The sequence below is a fragment of the Lolium rigidum genome, chromosome 6, assembly GCF_022539505.1.
Source record: "Lolium rigidum isolate FL_2022 chromosome 6, APGP_CSIRO_Lrig_0.1, whole genome shotgun sequence".
NCBI classification, from domain to species: domain Eukaryota; kingdom Viridiplantae; phylum Streptophyta; class Magnoliopsida; order Poales; family Poaceae; genus Lolium; species Lolium rigidum.
The window spans coordinates 174138582-174160712 of NC_061513.1; the positions used below are offsets into that span (position 1 = coordinate 174138582).

Sequence of the window (22131 nt, forward strand, 5' to 3'; positions counted from 1 at the left end):
AACCGAATATCGGCGACGACAAAAGCTTACGAGTACATGAAGAAAAAAGGGGATGGAAGGCTCACCTTGAGGGAGCTCGGCCGGGGAGGAGCGAGGCGGACCGAGTGGACGGCCGACGACGGCGTGTTCCGGCGAGGGACGGGGCCGAATCGGAACTTGCTCGCCGCCGTCGACCTTCAAGGACCCAGGCGGGAGCGGGCCGGACGGGCGGACGAGGGGTGAGTCGGGCGAGTCGGGCGGACGGGGAAGGAGGACGAGCGGGGTCGGCCGGGAACGGAGGAGGGGAGGGTCGCCGGCGGCCGGCGGGAGTGGCGGCGGCGGCCTTGTGCGGGTGGCGGCGCGGGTGATGTGGGGAAACCCTATCGTGCTGGTCTCTCCTCTATCGTGAGTTACGGAGACAAGTCGACTCGGGTCGGCCCGAGCATGAGGAGTTTGGGAAAATAATGATTTCACTCGGCGGTGGCGGCCAACGTAAATATTCCGAAACGATATGGGCAAGTCAAAAAAACGGTTGGCTGGCTAAAGTGAAAGCTGCGGGAAGCCACCCGAAGCACCTCCAGAGGTGCTTTCCCGAGCCTGCCTATTTCGGCCGATGGCTTTGGCAAAGTCAGAAGCGAAGCTGGGCCGTTTGTTTGGATTTGGTGGCATATTCTACTGGAAAGCCACCAAAAGCTGAAACAATCTTGTCAAAAAAAAAAAAAAAAAAACCAAAAGCTGAAACAAACACCCCCTGAATATGGTTGGCTCAAAACAAGGGAAAAAGCCAGTGGGTCTCCTCCGGGTCGTCTCCCCCAATCACCTCCTTTCTCGTCTGTCCCAATCGCTCGACATCCTCGATCCTCCACCAAATCCCGCCGTGCCGCCGCCTCGCGCTCCGCCGTTGCCTCGCGCTCGCCGTCCTCCTCCACAGCCAGCGGCCGCCTCGCCGAGCGAGTAACAAAAGGATACCACGGGGCGAGAGGTTGAAGCACGGGAGCTCCGTGCTCGCCGACGTGGCTGCACCGGCGAAAAACCAAGCGCGCCGCCTCCCACTCCCGGCCGTCCCTCCTCCTCCTCGCCTTCGTCCTCAGCTCCTGGTAGCCTTCACCGCCATCGTCATCGACAGTTCCCTCCTCGGGGCCCCTTCTCTGTCGAGCACCACGAGCCCGTCGCTCTAGGGTTTCCGATCCCTAGCGGCAACGGCGACTGTTTCAGCTAACAGCACCGCAGGTCACGAGAAGGATGAGCACGGGCCGCCGCCGCACTGTACGGGAGTGCTGGCTCCAGGTCACAGGCACTCCTCCTTTAGGCACTCCTCTTTCAGATTCTTCCTACTCTAGGTTCATCTCTCCCTCTCTCATGTTGACAAGAGTCATGTAGTATTTTCCTCTAATTTGATAGGATTTGCAGCCAAGTTTATTCAATGTTCTGTGTAAGTGATGTTCTTACCATGTTTAATACATTCCAGGTTGTCAAGGAAGAGATTGTCAGTTGATGGATACTACGTTACCAGATGAGATGCATATAGGAAAGCAGCACAAAGTCTGAATTCGAAAAAGGGGTTTGCTGTGACTATCTTCAGTAAACCAGTATGCATCCTCCCTAAAAACTATGCTGCATCAATTGGCCTATATTCTTCTCCATTGCAAATCCAGTTAATTTTCTGTCTTACCAATTCAAATGAAAGGTTGTAAATGGAATAGCACCAACAATCTCGGCTCCTCCATCGTGTCCATGAGCGCCTGCCACAATGCTCCACTATGAGTCTGCGGCCACATCTCTGTATTTGCGCCGACAGTCGGTGCCATCCTTTAGTTGTATCACTACTATCACGTAAGCCCTCATCTTCTAAGATATATGTGAACTTATGTATCCTGCATTCCTGCTACAAATCCATACATTGTATTGTTGACATTATTCCCCGTGTTGTATGCTCATGTTTCGTGCATATATATAGCTATGCAGGTTGCAAATATGTTATCCTGCCACAAGAGGATGTTAAGTTCACGGTTGTCCTGGCCTCTACGTTTCAATAGATCCTTTCCAGGTTTTCTTAATCTCCTTTGTCTCCAATCTGTTTTTACATCTCTTTTGCTTCCAAAAAATTCACACTGCAACATTCCGTCTATTAACTTTTCTGAATTTATTTAATTTTGTTTCAAAGTGGCATATTACAGTATGCATGTAGCAGTTTTATGATTCTACTTTTGAAAAATCTCATTAAGCAAAGAGTTGCTAAAAGGAATATTAAGTCACTGTAATCTTTTCCAGAATCAGTAGCATGTATCTGAATAATGGATCAGGTGTAACCAAGGCCCATCTTTGAGAATTTGCCTTATCTTGGTTGAAGCAACCTTGTGTTAGTGGGCCTTATTATTGTCATATTATTGTACAAATGATAGTTGATTCTCTCCTAAGCACAAACTTGCCCTAATTATTTTACTTTGAGCTATTACTAAAAGCATTAGATAATATGCTTCCTTTAATTCACAATCATTTTTATCATGTTGCGGTGCCGCAATCCACATGGTTTGCTCACTCACTGAAATTAATTGATATACAGGTTGGCATGCCTTACTCCCTTCCCTATGACCACTGGCCCGTCATCTTGGGGATGCCGCCGTCCTTTCTCAGTTGGTTGGGATGGACGTTATGAGATTTGCGTTGTTTGAGGTAGGTTTTGTCAATTTGGCGAATTTTGTGATGTCTCACATCTTTCCCTTTACCCATTTGATTACCTTTTCTGTACTCTTGTGTCTGGTATAGGAGGACTATAGAAAGAGATTGATGTGATGACGTGTACTTCTGTTCTTTACTATTTGTTGTCATTATCTATTTTTTCTTTTCTTTTGGTATGATTGGATAAAGGTTCAGAGCTCATGTTAATTCCAGTACATATGGATATTGAATAGCCAATACAAAATGTTCAATGAGATAATCATATGAAAATTGGTGTAGAATGTATGGTTTCAAAACATTGGTGAGCTAGACCAAAAAACAAGTGTTGTTTGTTGGTATGATCTGTATGTGAGGAAAATTCCCTGGGCCAGACCTCCATACTGCTTTCACCACAACTTTCATCTTTCATTTTCTCCGTCATGTTGCTTGCATACCTCTCTTTTCACAAACGAACCAGCCCCATCATTTTTACGAAGTGTATCTATTTGTTTCAAACTAGGCAAGATGCATAAGCTGAATGTAACGATTTCAGGGGTGGCACAATCGCACAAATATTGTTGCAGGTCTAGCAGTGATGTAAAAACGTAGTCCCTCCGATCCATAGTATCCACTGGGTGAATTATCCAACTACAGTTTTTATGGTCTAAAGTTTTCAAGATACTGAATGCATTTAACTTTCTACTGGTCGAGTTGTCAAAGGTTGAATGTTTTTAATGTTGGGCATCCCATGGCAGGATATGAATGGAGAATATTCTCGCTAACCAGTTGTCACAGCCAGGGACGTGTTTCAAAGGGATGGTGTGTAGTGAATAAGAGTTTAGCACACTAAGGTGTGCTTATCAGTTTGGTAAGGAACTTCATGAATCATGTATGTTCTCTATACAGCTCTCCTGATGTTACTTTTATATAAATGTGATGCTTAGTGTACATGTCTCTGAATATTCTGTACTGAAAGTTGTGGTGTGGGTACCTCCCAAGGATTTCATATTGTGTTTTGACTTTTTAATATTTTCATTCAACAGGGATAAAAAACAACTATGATTGGAAAACAGTTGTCTGGTGGTTCCATCGTGCTTGCAGTTTCTCGATTGCCTCTTTATCTTGAGAAACTGAAATATGAGGCTTGCACTCTCTACTTAGTCATTATTCTGTTCCAGGGTCTTGATTCTGATCTCATGTATGAGCTACCTGAAATATTATTTGGTTGATATCAGCCTATGCAGGTTATCAAATCAGGTGCATGTGATTTTTCAAACATGAACAATTTGTTAGACAAGTTAATATTAGTTTAGACTTTCCTGCCAAAAATCTACTATAATAGAATGCATATGCCTATGATTTCATTTTATTTGTTTGCAAAAGCATTTACCCTTTAGCTCGTGATGAATTTTGGGATGTGTAAATGTTAAATGCATATTGTTCTTCTGAAGAATTGCTATACAGTGGGGTGGTTTTTCTGTTTGTTGCAGCTTGCTAGATGGAAAGTTTGTTATAACTAAAAGAGTATAAATGAAAGGCAGATTATTGCTATTGCTATATGAAAAGTTTGTTATAACTGATTTGATTTAGTGGTATGAATAATGTGTTTGGTTATTCACAAAACAGAGACATATGGACATTTTCCCATAATGTGCTTGGTATTTCAATCCACCCACATGAGCCTGTAAACAGGCTCCCAAGGTCTACTTTTCTTATGGTGCTTATAACATAAAGAAAGTAATATGTTAAATAGCATAGCAAAACTGAAATTTCTCCGAGAGATAACATCCAACTATTTTTTCTTTGCAATTGATATTGAATTTGAACTCTAAATTTGAAATCTACACGTTGATGACTTGAAAAAGCCTATTGAGAAGCCAAAGAAAATTAATGGGGAAACCTATGCATGAGGTGCGGTTTATGCCTTGCAAAATAGTGGAGAGGTATGCCCATTTCATCCAAGAAACATTAGAGGCTTAGTTCTCCCTTCACACTTTAGTTTAAAAGCATCCGGCCAGGCAACCAGGAGACCAACTATTACTTCAAGTTGAAAAGTTGTGCATATATACTACATAAAACATATGAACACTGCTCCTTTTGCTTCTGGTTCTTAAACTAAGCAGTTGGTTCTTTGGGAACTTCAAATTGTTGTCATTTGGGACTAGATGACATCATGTTGTCGTTCTTTTAATTCTCTTCCTTTACTCCATAACTTCAGAAAGTAGAAAACACATTTTGAAGTGCGGCAAGCTGGCATTTGAGCTTTGTCTGTGTGGTTTGAACCAATGATGTAATAAACCACTTATTTTACATCTGGTCGATTGTTTTCATGCTATCAGCTATTTGACGTGACCAACAATATTATGATGGATCTCATCAAGTCTGTCCACATTGCACGGCCTGTTTTCAGCATGAGGAATGTTGTTACCACTAAACATATATGGAATTCCTCACAAGAATTATATGCCCAAATCTTACTCAATTCCAAAGCATGTACCCTCAACTGAACTTTTTGTAATGATATCATCTGTTGATTTTTCTACCAAACGCTGTTGGTTTTACTGCTGACCTGGTTTATTCCGTTGTTTGTTTGACACTGGCCATTTTACTGTGCTCAACATTTTCTTTTGAAATATTTTGATATTATTTAATATGTGTAAAATGCATTTTAAATATAGAGAGTATATGTACCCAGGAGCAAAAACACCATGTCCCTAAGCTTCATATTTTTGGTCCATGAAACAACACATTCTGGTTATATATGAGTGTTGTTGCTCGGTTATGTCGGTTTGGCTGTTGCGGCTGCTGACTTCCAGGGCAGGTTAGCTTTCTCCACCTCCGCACTAGGACACATATTGGTAATGCGTGATACATCTGTAAATTAGGATATCAAATCGATGCTCCTACTATAATCATTTTCTTTGCCTTTGTGTTGTCACTTGGCCCTGTCAACTTCCAGAGTTTGAGCACGTCTAGGACTGGCTCTAACCCTGCCTTGAATGACACTGGTTGAGGAGGTTGTCCGGTTTGTTTGTTTGATTTTTTTATGGCTTTGGATGTGATATTTTTCTCGTTCCGACTAATATGAATATCTTCCCATAGTTATGCATGCTTATTATTCTTTCCTCTTTCTACTCATTCTGATCCAGTCAAACTGTCTCTGGGGATGAAGCTCCATTTAATTTTGCTGTTGTCATGTCATCAGGTGAGCCTACGTGCTTATTCGCATTAAATTTGTATATAGCAGATTTCGTTGTATCCAATACTGAAACTTAAGTATATTATTCTACAATGAATCAGAAGTATGTCTCACTCATGTGAGGCTTATACATCAGGGATATTCCTATACAATTACATTCAAGCCAGTACTAACTTTTGCTACTCTACAGCTCAAAAAAAAACTTCTGCTACTCTAGGCGTTTATAAATATTGATGACAGTGATTCCTATGCTCAGATTATCCAATGATTATGTTTTAAGTTGTGTGATGTGATTGTTGTCGATGCAAAGATCAAACAAATGCTCATGCCGGCCAAAAATAAGGGAAGATTATCCTCCATGTCTGAGAGGTAAAAGATGGGTCTGCATTGATCTGTTTGTATCATTATCCTAATTTAATATTGTCAAATTCAGTTATTTCACATTGCGGTGATCGGCTTGAACATACTATTATTTTAATCAGCTGATGGGTCAGACTGTATAATGAAATATGGTAGGTTTTTCTTTGTCTTAAGAAATTATTTATGATTTTGATGTTATTTCTTGGGCCATGATCTGGAATAAGTTCTGGTTTCATTCTCCATTTTTCCCTTCTGTTGTCACACTCAAACTACAATAATGGTCAGGCTCTCAACCTGATTTATTTGCCTTGACTTTTGTTTCTCAATTTCTTTATGTACTAATTGCATGGACGCTGGTAGAGAATTTTTCGTCGGGCTTTACCTTGATGGCCTCATATATATAACAATGTTTATTATGTATTTAACCCTATTTTGTAGCATTCACATGGTATGTACTAATTAACTTTTGCCATTTATGTTGCCTACTCACAGATTTCACTGGAAGCATCTATGATATGTTTGCTGATGCTGGTCATTTTCAAGCTGCGACCATGTGTTGTTATAATATGTTAAGAGTCGCGGCGAAATTTTGTAAGCTTGTGCAATTTTCTTAGTAATCAGTATGGTTCAGAGGCATTGTCATATAGGTTTTATTTCATTTTCGTTGTCAATTTTCTTAGTAATCAGTATGATCTCACTAGAAGGCAATTTTAGTAAACTTTCATTGTCTTCTTTTTGTTCCGTGCTCCTAGCAAATGGCCTCCAATCAGGAATGAAAATTTTCAGCATATGTGACTGCATCTAGGTGGCCAAGTGAGTTTTGTTCTTCATTATCTTTTCCCCTTTGTTTCACCTACTTTATGCGGGACATGGGGATCACTTTATTTATTCTCTCGCATTAGTGTACACTCCCTTTTCAGCATATGAGGCTGCATCTCACCAAAATACATGGGGATTGGTTACTTTGTCTGCTATATAAAGCAAGACGATGCAAAAAATGCATGTGTGCTTTATCTTTTATGTTTCTTTGTATGTATATGTGGTTATTGATTTTTTGATTGCTATAATATTTTATCTTTGATGATCATTGGTTTGCTTACATCCCCTCTAGGGAATACAAAGAGAAGAAGCATGAAGGTGATTTATATTATATTGAGAAATAAAACATATGGCGGGTGTATGGTAAGAGAGTATTTAGATTTTTCAGGTCTTGGATGAAATTGTTACTATGATCTCTGTGTGCTCCAATTCTCTTATGATATTAGGTTAGTGCGGTTTTCATATAGAGGTACTGAGGTAATAAGGAACTCGGACTAATAAACAGACTACCTCCTCTTTGTTATACTCATAAATTATTTATTATTGGAAATCTGGAGCCAGAACAATATGTGTATTGCCTTACCCACTTGTTCTTTTGGCTTTGTGCACATGTCCGTGAACGAAGTGTAATCATCTTAAATCAATTTAATTTTATAAGATTGCTATTATTTTGCACAGATCAATGACATATGCTTATCCAAGTTCATTAACAGCAATATCATATTAGACCCACTTTTTATTCAGATTTTGTATTATCAAAACCGGTTGCTCTATTTTGGATTTAATCCTATTGGCATGCTCTTTCTCCTACTTGAAATCACTATGTGAGTCGTTAGTAGTATGGCGTGGTTTATAATACAGAGCTGATGAAGATTATGTTTGCCTATTTATGCATGAATTAGTCAATGGGCAAACTATTCTGATAATTGGTGGCGGTAGGATGCATATATTACATACCCTTATTTAGTCAGCTATACTACATCCTTAGGTAACCATATCCTTCCTGTTTCTGCCTCTCTCTTTCTCTTCTACCTAGAATCCTCACCAGACATTGAATTTCTGATCTATATATCTATCATCGTGTATATGTCTCCACTAGATCCAATCAATTTTATTAGGTGTTGGGTCTATTATGTCGGTGCAAATGAAGGTGGTGAAATTGACCTGGTCTTATTTGATAGGATGAGCAAGGAGATTATTTTTGGGTCAGTATAATTGTTGTTTTGGCCAGCAATTTCGTGCATCAGTCCTAATAGTAACATTGTAGCTCCTTTTTACATCCAAATTGCAGCTCTTTATTTGATAGGAAACCTACAAAGTTTAGACTTATCATCAGAATCCAATAGCTTTTATATCAGAATGTTGTTGTTGAGCTGGCATGGTATGATTTTCGCCTTTTTCATTAATATCGACTTTACTGAAACATATGCTTTGTATTGCCTGCAACTTTGTTTTAGCTGATCTTTAAGAAAATCTAGCATGTCTAATTGACATAATAAGCCCATAGTTTAAGGTTTGAGAACTGTGGTAATAAATTTGTCTTCGTGGGGTACAGCTGTGGTCGCAAGATGTCAATATATGACACTCGGGTTTTATATTTTTCATAATAACGATTTATAAATATGATTGCCCCTAAGTATATATTATCGATATGGCTACTTCTACCTAAGTGACAAGGCTGAAGTAAGTTGTATATAAATGATTCTGGTCTAGATTAGTTTTGGATCCCTGAAAAGGATCTTCATGTCCCGGTAGGCTACTACCATGTAAAAATTGATATGCTAAGTTCTGCCCTTTAACCATATTTATGGGTCTTTATTATCAACCACAAAGAAACTGATGCATAGATTAGTTGAGCATGTATGCTAAGGCTTTTCTCTTCTTTTTTCATAGATTTTAAAAAGTACAGGTTAGCCTTGAATGATTCACAGATTACTGGATTATGCCTAAATTTAATTAATTATTATTAACCTTGTCACATTTCCTCTCTAAAATAATTCAGTATTTCTCTATGCTATCCTGGTAGTTGGGAGAATTGTTACTTTCTGTGCTAAAATAAAGGAAGGAAATAAAAAAGGATGTGTGATTTTATCTATGTCTCTCTAATGATTATATGCATCATTCATTGGTTCATGTATAATGTGGAGATCATGCCTTTTCCCTTTGTCTAGCTCATGCTAACCTGGCCTTATTCAGATTGTCTTATCTTTCACACTATGTATACTTCTGAAACTGTCACTCGTACTATGTTGGTGGTTGAATTGAACTTGCTATTTTGTGCAACACTACGATTGTTTAAGTTCTACTACGTATTGGAAAAGAAATTATTTCCTTCCTCCTAAGATACTACTAAAATCATATCACGGTGGCCATAATTTTTCGGTGCAAAGTTATGTTTGTTAGTGCATATGTAGGTCTTGGTGTGCAATACACTTTTGTTAGGAAAATGTCTTAGTACGTAACTTCTTTATACAAACACTCATTTATTGGCAAGTGTGATGTGTTACTTATTCAAAAAGGCAATGAATTTCAGCTAATGTTTCTGCATGAGTTTTGTTTTGTCTCAATAGTTTGATGTCTTGGTTAAGCTGTGAAGATTTCCTTTTCATAATTATTATTTGTTCTTCATAGGGTGTTAATTATTATGAAATCACGGTGAAATTTTAGCTAATGTTTCTACATATGAATGAGTTATATTGTCTCAATAGGTAGATGAATTAGTTAGTTTGTAATTGTTTCCATAGATGAGTAAGTATTTGTTGTTCTGAGGGTGGGACTGTACACATGATCCATTTTCTTTATCTCGAATTTAGTAAAATGCTTACTATTTATTTTTTGCTTCCACTACTTGCTGATGCATACCGGTATGATTGATTGTTTTTCTAATTAATTTTGTAGTATACATGGTTAATTCATGTCTGACTGATTGGTCTTTTAAATTTATTTTGCACTATCCATGGCCAGGTGTATTAATTCTTATTTGTATTTGATGATGTTAGTGACGCCAACACTTTGTTGAAGCCGTGACTCTCAGGCCCCCGGAAGTGACCATCAACCTATCTACACAACTAGAGTGTCGTCCTATTTATCATGTCATTTCAATGCCACAAATGCTCCTCTTATCTGAAACATCTTATCTGAAACAGTTTAATGATTGAATTGCTGATTGTTTTTTATACAATGTTTGCAGTCACAATGCTTTGCTTGCTGCACGTAATGGCGCTGCCACTGCCTAATGATGATGACGATATTTTTGCAGCTTTCGTAGTTGCTGGAACTATGTGGTATGGGTCAGCAACAACCCCAATTGAATTATTTGGGCCTACTCGTTATCAGTGGGATCAGGGATACTTTCAGCAAGAAATATATCGAAGAGTTAGGTGAGAGGATGATGAGTCTTACCATACTTTAAGAGGCGGAGAGTGTTATTTGTACAAGAGTCGGCCGCTTTCTGGTTGCAAGGCTTGATATTCAGGCCAAAATGTTTTCTCTTTGTTCAAGAACTATTGTGTGTGACACTGATCTACATGTTTTATTCCATCGATTTTTTGTTGGCCACATTGCTGCGCTACTTTGGTTCATCAGTATTATTATGCATAAAAGCGTTACCATAGATCATATATCTATCTTCTGTGTCTGCATGTTTGTCTTGTGATCCTGAGTTCGTGTAATTTGGGCTGCCATAGAATTTTGATTGTCGGATTTACTTCCCGTTTCATCACATTGTTTTCATCGTTCTTATACAAACTGCGAACTAGCGTGAATTTTACGGGATCGTGCACCAAGGCGCATATTCAAATCTACTATATATAATCGTTGGGGCTATGTATGGGCCATCGGGCCGACCCGTACGGGCACGAACAGTGCTAGGCCGGCCGGCCAGTATTTCGTATCGGGTGGGCTCACGGGCCTGCAAATTGAAAAAATAATGGCACGCAGACTTTTGTGCGTGTGGCTCGGGCCCAAAAGAACGTGTAGTCACGTTTCAGCCAGGTTTGGCATATTGTGCTTGTTTGCGCTAGATATTTTCGAATAATTGAGAAATAAACTGAAAAAATTACATTTTTTTATAGATTAATAGTCCTTCTGTTGTCGCGTGTGCGTACAAAGCACCGGAGATGTGAGAAATCCCTTTTATGTTCGGTGATGGGCGGCAAAAGACCTTAAGAGAGAAAGGAAAGAGACATGAAAATCTTACTAAATTCTGTACTTAGAAAACTAGCATTAGCATGTATTTCCAGAAGAAATTAGCCAAGTACAAAATGTCAATAAATACTAACTCTATTTTGATAAATAAGACGCACAAACATTTTAAGAAGAACTTTGACCAAAAAAAGTTAGGCAATGAAATTTTGATTATATTGTACCTAATTAATACCGTTTGATTCGTATTGAAAAATACTTTATAAATATTCCTTTCCTCTTGTTAGTTTTCATTGAAAAATACTTTATAAATATTTATTTTGATCTACGAGGGTTAGTTCTCATCTATCTCGTTGCTCCGATCTCATAGATTAGATCTTGGCTTTTCCATAGATTGGATCTTGGATTTATTCGTCTTTGCGGTAGAATTTTTTGTTTTCTATGAAACGAACCCTTCAGTGGTATCAGAGCTGTGTCTATGCATAGATCTGTTGCACGAGTAGAACACAATGGTTTTGTGGGCGTTGATGCTTTTGTTGCTTTTGTTATGTGTACTTTGCATCTTGCGGAATGGTGGGATGAAGCGACCCGGGCTAACCTTACATGACCGCGTTCATTAAAATTGCTCCACGCTTGACATGTAACTTGTATTGCATAAGTGGCTTTGCGGGCGTTTGTCTCCCTCACCATAGTTAAGATTTAATCTACTATTTCAATTGACTATCAACGTTGTGGTTCATGTTCATACGTAGATTGGATCTTACTCGAAAATCCTAAACCACGAAAAATATGCAAACCAAATTAGAGGCGTCTAACTTGTTTTTGCAGGGTTTGGTGATGTGATATGGCCATGATGTGATGATGAATATGTATGCGATGATCATTATTCTATTATGGCAATCGGCAGGAGCCTAATGGTTGTCTTTATTATTTCATGATCTGCGTGTCAATCACCATGTAATAACTTTATTCCATTACTATGAGTTAGTAGTTGTAATAGTTGCTATGGATGGTGAACAACCATGAAGCGGTGTCATGGATCTTGGTGCAATGCTGGCGATGATGGAGATCATGCTTGTGTGCTTTGTAGATGGAGATCAAAAGCACAAGAATAAAGGCCATATCATATCACATATTATGAATTGCATGTGATGTTAATCCTTTATGCATCTTATCTTGCTTAGATCGCGACGGTAGCATTATAAGATGATCCCTCACATTAATATCAAGATAATAAAGTGTTCTCCCCTCGTATGCACCGTTGCTAAAGTTCGTCGTTTTGAAGCATCTCGTGATGATCGGATGTGATAGATTTTACGTTCACATACAACGGGTGTAAGCCATGTTGCACACGCAAAAATACTTGGGTTTGCTTGACGAGCCTAGCATGTACATACATGGTCTCGGAACACAGGAAACTGAAAGATTGAACACGAGTCATATGGATGATATGATCAACATGTTGGCCATTGAAGCTACATCATCTCACGTGATGATCGGACTTGCTGTAGTGGATATGGATCGTGTGCCACTAAACAACTATGAGAGATGTTGTATTAAGTGGGAGTTAATTAGTAATTAGATTAAAACATGAACTAATTATCATGAACATAGTCTGAATAGTGTATTGAATTAAATTTGTAGAATTGACACCCATTATCTACCATGTGCTAGTCTAGTAATTGAGATAGAAACACTGTTAAATCTGACAAGTAACTTTACGGACTGGTACCGTATTGTTAAAGAATCAAGAAATGATTAAGTCATATTGCGAACTTTTGGTAGACCTCACATTGCTGATTCAAAAGAGCAATGGTTTCAATTAGTACATAAAATCATCTTGTCTCCGTAAAACTTGAAGTTCAAATCCGTTTGAAAAGTAATGAGCTGAAAAGTTAGTTTTCAGAAATAAGCAAGGTGTGAAATATATGTGATATCTAAGACCTTAGTGCAAAATGATAGAATATAATTTAGTGAGACTACATAAGCTCATAAGTTTTATGGGAATGTACGAAGGTTGAAGACGTTGGGCGTTCCGATCCTCCAACTAGTTGGGCACTAACGATATTCGCATATCCATGAAGCGGTCGTCCTTAGTATGCACCGTTGCTAAGACTCATCGTTTCGAAGCATCACGTGATGATTGGGTGTTATAGATTCTACGTGTGTACAACGGGTGCAAGCCAAACTTGCACATGCGAATACTGAGGTTAAACTTGACGAGCCTAGCATGTACAGACATGATCTCGGAAAGACGTCATGATTTGATGGATAAAAATTATGAGTGAAATTGTTCATCACATTAAAAAGTTACTAATAGTGAAATCTGGAACACTTGTCATGTGATGATCAACTTCAAAGTAAGAACCTCAAGGTTATTGGTATTTGACCAACGGACCTGGAAGTTATTGAAGGTGAAGTGTTTTCTGAAAATGAGGAAAGCTAAAAGAGAAACTACAAAAGATTTTGGCAGAAAAAAGAAAAGACTAGAAAGTCTAGCTCAGGTTATATAGATGATATACATGTTATGAATGCATTCTTTGTTTGGTCACACAATGAAATTCTTGGGTATTTGTACCATATTGGTTGGTATGAGGTGTCATACAAAACAACGCAATACAAGAATACAATGGCCTAAGTGACTGACAAGGAATATAGTAGGAATGCATGTCTGGAACAAAATAAAATGTTATTGTGTTCGTCGTTGTCATTCTACCCGGCCCTTCAGATTTATAATAAAAAACTTTATCATTGTTGTTTTGTTCTAGTCAAATGAAAACAATGAGTTGTTCAAATTATGACAGTATTCCATGTACGATGGATAAGTTACTATAAATCTTTATGGTGAAACACACATGCATAACACTGACGCTAAAATGCCATAAGGCAAATGATGTGAATTCCATTTATCAGTGAAACCGTCATTTAGGTCATGTTAGAAAGGAACGCATGAAGGAACTCCATGCAAATGGATTTTTGGAGTCATTCAATTTTTTAATCGTTCGGCGCTTGCAAATCTCTTCTAAAGAGAATGACTGAAATACCGTTCATAGGCCAAAAGTTGAACGGGTAACTAGCTTAGTGGAAATATACATGATGATGTATATGGTTCTTAGGCATAGTTGTGTGCGTAAGATTCTTCAACTTCATGAAAAGTTCCAACAATGAATTGAATGTATATATAAGGATATATTTATTCAATAAGGAAGAAGTTTGAAACATTTGAATAGATTCAAATAAATTTCAGCATGAAGTGGAAATCATCGTAATAGAAAAGTCAATTATCTATGATTGGCTCATGGTGGAAATATTTGAATTCCGAGTTTTATCGAACATCTAAGAGAGTTATGAAATTGTTCTACAACTCACCTTTCTTGGAGTATCATAGTGATGATGGAGTATCCGAGAGACGTATCCAAACCTTGTTGGGTTAATGATGAGATAAAATAAAATGACGCCATTATATTTTTGTGGATTATGCTTTAGAGACTACCGCTTTTACACTAAATAGAGCATCTTCATAATTCGTTGAAATGACACCATACGAGTTATTGCATGGGTATAAATCCTAATAGTCCTTTCTTAAATTTTGGTATGGGTAGCATAAGTAAATGAGTTTAGAACCAAAATTGGATGAATCTCTTTGTTGGTTATCCTAGAGAATTAATTGGGGATTCTTTCCAATGTGGAGTCAAAGACAAAAGTGTTTGTCGATGTTTCTTACTTATTTCCAAGAAATTGTTTCTAGCGAAATATTTCAGTGTAAGGACAATGGAACTTGATGAGATTTATGAACCTGAGCATGATGATCAGAGTAGCGCAGCATCGGAAATAGTTCTGGAAGCGGCTACGGCAACCATGGCTCCCATGTCTACAAAGTGTTATAGTCATGGAGATCAAAGTACCTATTGAACCTTGTAGATATGGTTTACTTTATGATCAAATAAATGATTTGTGGACAAAGGATTGATTTTGAACAATAATAAACAAATTACATACAAAGAAGCTATGATGGGCCCCGACTCCGATAAATGGCTAAGTTCCATGAAATCCAAGATAGGTGAATACTTTTTGAAAGTAAATGGATCTATAAAATTGATGGACTTGGATGCAATATCCTTGAAGAAGCTCGACTTGTCAAAAAGTTGTTTGCGACAAAGTTCAAAGAGTTGACTACGATATGATTAGATCTTCCGTACCGATGCTTATAGTCTATGTGGATTATTCTAGTAATCACTATATATTTCTTTTATGAGATATGTTAGTAGGATGACAGAAATACATTCCTTACCAGAAGTGTGTATTAAGGATGTATACTAGATACAACCAAGAGTTTTGCTGGTCCGTGGAATACTAGATAGGTATACAAACTTCAATTTGATGAAGTAAGTATCACGGAGTTGAAATCTTCACCAGATGAAATAATCAAAGAGTTTTGATTTCATTAAAAACGATGAAGATACTTGCATTTGCAAGAAATTAAGTGAAAGTGCTGAGACATAGTTATAATATTATATGTGGATGACATATCATTGATTATAAATGATGTAATCTCCATCTCCACTACTTATTCTCCACTACTTATAAAAGCAAGAACTTGGCAGAAACATTTAATCTCAGCCGCTAATTGTTTTGGATCCAACGAACGAGCTCGCTCCAATGACGAGCACCTCAACGCACCGCTAATCTCTCAGCTAATCCCTTCCAGAATCTCTAAAAAAAAACAACTAATCCCTTCCCGTACCCTTAGCTGTTGCACGCCCGAAAAAAGTCCTTCGCGATCTCACCCTCGGCGGCTCAACCATCGCTCCTCACGCCGGGGAACCGCTCTCACCCTCGCCAGGACGCCCGCCGACTGCGCACCAGCCACGCACTACGAGCATCTCCACTCGTTGGCGCTCCCCACGCCCAAATCCGGCAAAAGTTTCGTCCAGATTGGAGAAAAATTAGGCCTGGGGAGCGCCGAAGTTCCAGCCGTCCCCCCGGCAGGACACCCCCAACTTGGGGCATTTGACATATTTCAAACAAATTCGACATAAAATTTAACAAGTTCGGCGAAGAAGATTCAGAAAATTGCTGAAACAAATTCGGCGAAAATCAGTACAATATTTAACAAGTGCTGAAACAAATGAAGTACACAATTTCACAAGTTTTGAAACAAACAAATAAAGACAGACTAGTTGGCGTCGGTGTTGGCGTTGCCTCGGAGCGTCCATATGTGCTGCTGTTGATGCATTGTAGAGTCTCGGATCTCCTGGCGCATAGCAATGAAGGCGGCCCATGATGTCGGCACCTGGTGATTAGAGTCTCGGAGCTCCATACGCCAGCATCCTCATAGCCACTGTGCACTTCTGCAGTGACGAAAATCCAACCAAACCAGTGCAATCCGCCTTGCATCTAAAGTAGGGGTCAAAGTCTCGGATGGCATACACAATTTGCAGAAATAGCTTTCTGCTCATCCTGAAACGACGCCGGAAAACACTCTCACCGTGCAATGGATTGTCGGCGAAGTAGTCGGCGTACAATATGCAGTAGCCCTCCATTCGTTGTCTCGACTTGCACTTCCGGCGACCTGGTGCCGACCCACCACGTCGACCAGTTGCCAGTCCGGCGTACATGCTTGACAAGCAACCGAGGATCATCATGTGCTCCTGGTCTTGGGCGGCGGCTGCCATCTCTTCTCGCATAAGCTCGACGAACATCTGCTCCTCCTCTTCGTCTGAGTCCATGGCCGGCGAGGCAAATGGACGAACACCTGACGGGCATGGTCGAGGCAATCCGAGCTGCGAGCGACGAGGAGTAGGCCAAAGTCGGAAAACAGGCCGGCGGAGGAGCAGCCAGATAGGCCTTTGTCGAAACACGGTGGAATATAGGCAGGTGGAGAAGGAGGGACGGCGGAATCTGGGCAACAAGCCGGCGGGGTGGTGCCGGCGGCGAGAGAGATACTAGGGGTGGGGGAGATTTTGAGCGAGGTGGCGGTGGGGTTCGTGTGTCGAGTCGCCGATAGATCGGGCCCTTCCCCGCTTTTCACTCGTCTGGAGTCCCCGATAGATCCCCGGGGGACCGGGGATGGCGTGGACTCGCCGGAGGGATGAAGGGCCAAATCCGGACGAAAACGAGAAATCGGGAACACGACTGGACCGAATTTCGCCATTCGGATGGAAAAAACGTCGTTCAGGATCTCGTCGGGGAAACGAGTGGAGACGCTCTACCAACCGCCTTCACTGGGGAGCCGCCCTGACCCTCCCATGGACTCCGCACCTCCACCTCCCCACACCGCTAGCGACCTCTGCTGATTCTCCACAGGAGGACGCGAAATCCGTCGCCGCCCGTTGGTCTACACGCTTCGGTATACCGCCACCTGTTGGTGTACACGATCTGGTATGCCTTGTTGATAAATTATTCGAATATTCAAGATCAACCAAGTGTCTGGTAGTTTCCTCACCCGCACAACCCTCTCAGCAATTTTCATTGCATTTGAAGCAGACCAACCGATCTGTAGGGACAACCTTTTCTTGCTGACACGCAGATGCTATTGTCCTACAGGCTACACAGGGGCACCGTGTATTTCCAAGTGCCATTGATTATAGCAAACACTTTACTGCATTAGTAAAACTAAACTAATCTCCAAGTGCCACTATGCATCGATGCAACTTGCATTATGACTACATGCTGTGTGAGATTACATCTTGTTCCATCACTAGTGGAAAACTGCTCTTTTGCACCGGTTTTTAAAGGCCATATGCACCGGATGGCCAACCGGTGCAAACCATCCGGTGCAAAAGGCCCCCCCCTTTTGCACCGGTTCTCTTACGAACCGGTGCTAAAGGGGTCTCCACGTGGCCGGCTGTGGGGCGCTCGGCGGGGAGCTTTTGCACCGGTTCGTAATACGAACCGGTGCAAAAGGGTTGGGCCGCGGCAGCATTTTAGTGCCCTTCCCTGCCGCGGCAGACTCTGCCGCGGCAGGGAATTGCACTAAAACACTGCCGCGGCAGAGACTCTGCCCCATTCGAAATACGGTATAATATTAATGCAGACAATTCACATATATATATATATAGGAAACCATTGTATTACATATATCGATCAAAGTGACACACGTTCATGCATATATATATATGTCTACATCAACATTGATATTGGCGGTTGTCCACATAGTGTTCTCCATCTGGAGCTATGACTTGCTCAAGTAAGAACCCCGCCAGTTCTTCTTGAATTGCTCGTACACGCTCTGTTGCTAGAAGACCGTTCCGCAACCGTTCGATCTAATAATTTGAAGAAGGTACGATGGTCAGTATATATATATATGTGTGTATGTGAATGAAACACAAGGTGATCGATAAAATAAAGCCATGAATGTTGTTTAATTACTTACATCAAGTTGTTCCAAAATGTCCCTCTTATGGTGGGTATTCTGGCGGATGAACTCGCAAACGTAGAACCCGCATAAATTATTCCCGTCCTCCTGCCTCAAGCACTTTACGAGAACAAAGTTCAATCAAAATAATATATATATAATCAAGGATGATAATAATGGTATTGAAACTACAATCAAAGAGATGCGCGGCCTAGCCGTAGTACTTACCGGTACATGTTTTATTCGAAGTTCTTTATTCTTTAAACCCGGAGACTTGTTGGTGAACCGTTTCCAAGCCTTGAGGAGGATATCAGCCATGTCCCCCCACGCCTCAAGGGGTTTACTCTTCGAGTCCATGACTTCTACTATCCCGGTGTCGGGTTCAATGACTAGCAGGATATAGTGAAACCTGCGGACACACATATATATGCATAACTCATCAATTACACTTAACACATGGAGTAAGCGAAAAAGATTTAATGTGTGAAGACAAGTAACACTCACGCGAAGTTGTAAGGAAATAGTATTGCCCTTTTGTATGAGTTTTTCCTTAAGACATATACCAAGTTATTCTCCGTGTCCTTGGGAGAGTTGTCGACAAGTATACCCATTCACGGTATATGGGTCAACGAACCCAAGATCATAGATTTGCCCCTTGCGGCATTCGCGAATCTTCATTCCGCATAATACAAGTGAGAGTATGGTTATATGCTAGCAATAATGGACGAGTCGCGGTAGAGACTTAATTACATAAATAATACTTACAGACAGTATGCACTGAGCAGAGATTTGTCGAGGGCGTCTTGGTTGAATAACTGAAATAATTCGCAAAATTCGATGTTCATCACGTCAGTTCGCCCGTAGTGCTCATCTCTTATTGCCACCATGATCCAGTTCTGGCCGTCCTTACATGCATCCAAGTACCAATTATGTAGTCTTCGCAGCTGTGTTGATAGATTAGGCAACTCCGCAGCTCTGACAAGAGGTTCCCCGTATGTGTAATGGTATGCTAATTGGACATCGTCCGTGGCCATGAATTCGATGCGGCTTAAGTACTCAGGAATACTCATACCGGCCGCATCTGCCTCATCTTTGTATAGTTTTACCATCGTTGGATCAAGGCACGCTAGGACATCGGGATACACTTGGAGCGGGGGGCACGAGTTTTTCCGGGCTCCAAGGCCGGGGAACCGGTTTCCCATCTACCTTACTTTTTTCCCACCGCTCTTTTGCTAACACATTTGACTTGCGAATAGACCGGTCATAGTTCGATGAAAGACTTGGCTCGAGGTTGATGAAGGTTCTTCAGCAGTTTCAACTTCTTTTCCGGAGATATAGCTGGCTCCGGCTCAAGTCGGGGCTTTTTAAGTTTCAACATTTGTTGCTTGTGCTGTCGTTCAGCTACGATCTTGGCATTTTCCTCAACCGTATAGTCATAAGGTCTCTTGGGAGGAACCTTAGGCACTCTTGGGAGGGGCTCTTCTTTGCGTCTCGGTGATTTGTTACGACTCAGCCGTGTCGTAGCGGCCCGCCTAATTTTCCTCTTATACTTGGGCGGCGGAGAAGGCTCACGCGGCGGCGGAGATGGCTCACGCGCCGGCGGGGAAGGCTCACGCGCCGGCGGGGAAGGCTCACGCGGCGGCGGAGATGGCTCACGCGCCGGCGGGGAAGGCTCACGCACTGGAGACGGCTGCATCGGTGGAGAATGCTGGCTCGGTGGAGACCTTGTTGGCGCCTTCCAACCCGGAATCACAATGAATTCCTTTCGCCATAGAACTCGTAGTGTTCTTGGCCTCTCCCAGCTCTAGCAAATCCCCTTCACCGGCAGTGGTGGTCAAGCCTCAGCGGCCCATACCCATCCATAACTTGATCCACCCCGACAACGGCGTATCCGGGTGGAACCGGCTTGAAGTGATATCTTTGATCGTGTACCGGCGGTAAGACATAGCCGATCGCCGCCTTGAGCGTTAAGTAGCCCATCGTTTGGAAATGTAGCTCACAAGGTGTCGACTCTGTGATAAAGTCCACCGTGGTAGAGATCGAAGGCATCCGCGGATCCACAGGGGAGGGAGGAGCCATCCGCGGATCCACATCCGCATCATCACCAGGGCAGCTCCGTGGAAGCCACGCTGCTCTTCCGCCGAGATCCCCGGCCGGTAGCATCGAATGCAACTTCTTCTATCCGCGGATTAGGTTGAGGTTGGGTGACCGTGGACCGAGCCTCGACATTATCATCCTCACTTGCTCCTCTAGCTTAGCAACGCGTTCTTGAACCACATCCTTTTGCCTCCGACGGCTTCTATCGGGATATTTCTTCGTTTCGCAGGAAACCCAATACACCACGGCTTGCCACCTGGTATGGTTCGTGTTCGTCCTGGGTGTTCAGGATTCCCAAGGGCGCGTGTGAGCTGGTCCTTCTCTCTTTCGGGACGGAACTTCCCCTCTTCAACTTCCTTTGCAGCATTTCTAAAGGCTTCGATGGGAAGTGGGTTTTCCCGATGTCTTTGTGTATATATGCGGAACCCTTGTGCGTCCAACGTGCCCCCATGCGCGTAAAACCAATCCCTTGACCGCTGGTTCCATTTCCGTACCTCCGGGCTGGATCCCGTTCTTAATTAGGTCATTCTCCCATTTCTCCCACTTAGGTCTGCCAGCCTTGTAGCCTCCTCGCCCCATGGTATGGAAGTACATCTTATTAGCAGCATTTTTCTTGTTGGTGTCTGACCTTGTCTTTGCCCTCTCCGATGTCTTGTACTTCACAAATGCCTCCCAGCTGGTCTTTTATCTTCTCATAGGGGCCCTTGAAATCTGGAGTCTTCTTTTTCTTGACAAAGGAGTTGTCCAATTTCTTCTTGTAGTCGTTGAACTGCGTTGCCATCTTCTTAAGAGCCCACTTCTTGACTCTTCGTTGTATGCTATTCAGCTCGGGATCCTCGTGGTCCGGCCTTTTATTATCACTATCGTAGTCACTGGCTCCGAAAATGTGAAATTTACCATGAGTTTCCTAAACATCAGATTTTTGGATCTCGTATCGACGTAAGTAACTCCTTCGTCCTCCTTTGCAGGTTTCTTCCATTCTTGAGTGGTGATCGGGATGGTGTCCCTAACAATAACTCCGCATTGACTTACAAACTTTTTTGCGTGATCCTTGGGAGAAATCGGTTCGCCGTCTATAGCGATTTCCGTGATGATGCACCTTTCATGGTCTTCCATCTTTCTGGCCGCGCCTCGTTTAGTTCTCGCCGCAGAGTGTGTTGATTGGGAGGTCTAAAAGAAGAAACAACGTTAATATATGTATATGCACATATCTGTAGGCTTGGTTAATTAATATATATACACCTCGACGTGGTGAGCTTCTCCCTCGCAATCGTCACCTTCTCCCTCACCGAGCCGTCTCCACGGTGGTCTTGATCATCTTCCTCATCGGAGCCGTCTCCTCGGGTTCGCTCGTCTCCCTCGCCGGATTGGTTTAGGTAAAGAGAGGTGATATCGTCATCATCACGGATAATCTCCTCGACGAGGTATTCTTGTTCTAGGTCTCTTTCCATAGTTTCGCAAAGACTTAAAAGTTATTCTAATGCTATAAACACAACGAAGCTAGATTCTCGCAAAGACT

General features: G+C 41.6%; 2 long non-coding RNA genes across 4 annotated transcripts; both read left to right on the forward strand.

Moving 5' to 3' along the window:
- The first annotated feature begins 994 nt into the window (after window positions 1-994).
- On the forward strand, window positions 995-2748 carry LOC124659459. Its single transcript, XR_006989586.1, has 5 exons — window positions 995-1319; window positions 1448-1568; window positions 1667-1812; window positions 1945-2026; window positions 2543-2748. It is a non-coding gene; the product is annotated as an uncharacterized LOC124659459 (long non-coding RNA).
- A 429-nt stretch (window positions 2749-3177) lies between these two features.
- LOC124666901 lies at window positions 3178-6963 on the forward strand. Of its 3 annotated transcripts, none has more exons than XR_006991081.1 (5): window positions 3178-3505; window positions 3681-3894; window positions 5316-6205; window positions 6270-6348; window positions 6689-6963. It is a non-coding gene; the product is annotated as an uncharacterized LOC124666901 (long non-coding RNA). The 3 variants fall into 3 exon arrangements; XR_006991080.1 differs by having other exon boundaries at window positions 5316-5842; window positions 6027-6348; XR_006991079.1 differs by having other exon boundaries at window positions 5316-6348.
- Window positions 6964-22131: the final 15168 nt, after the last annotated feature.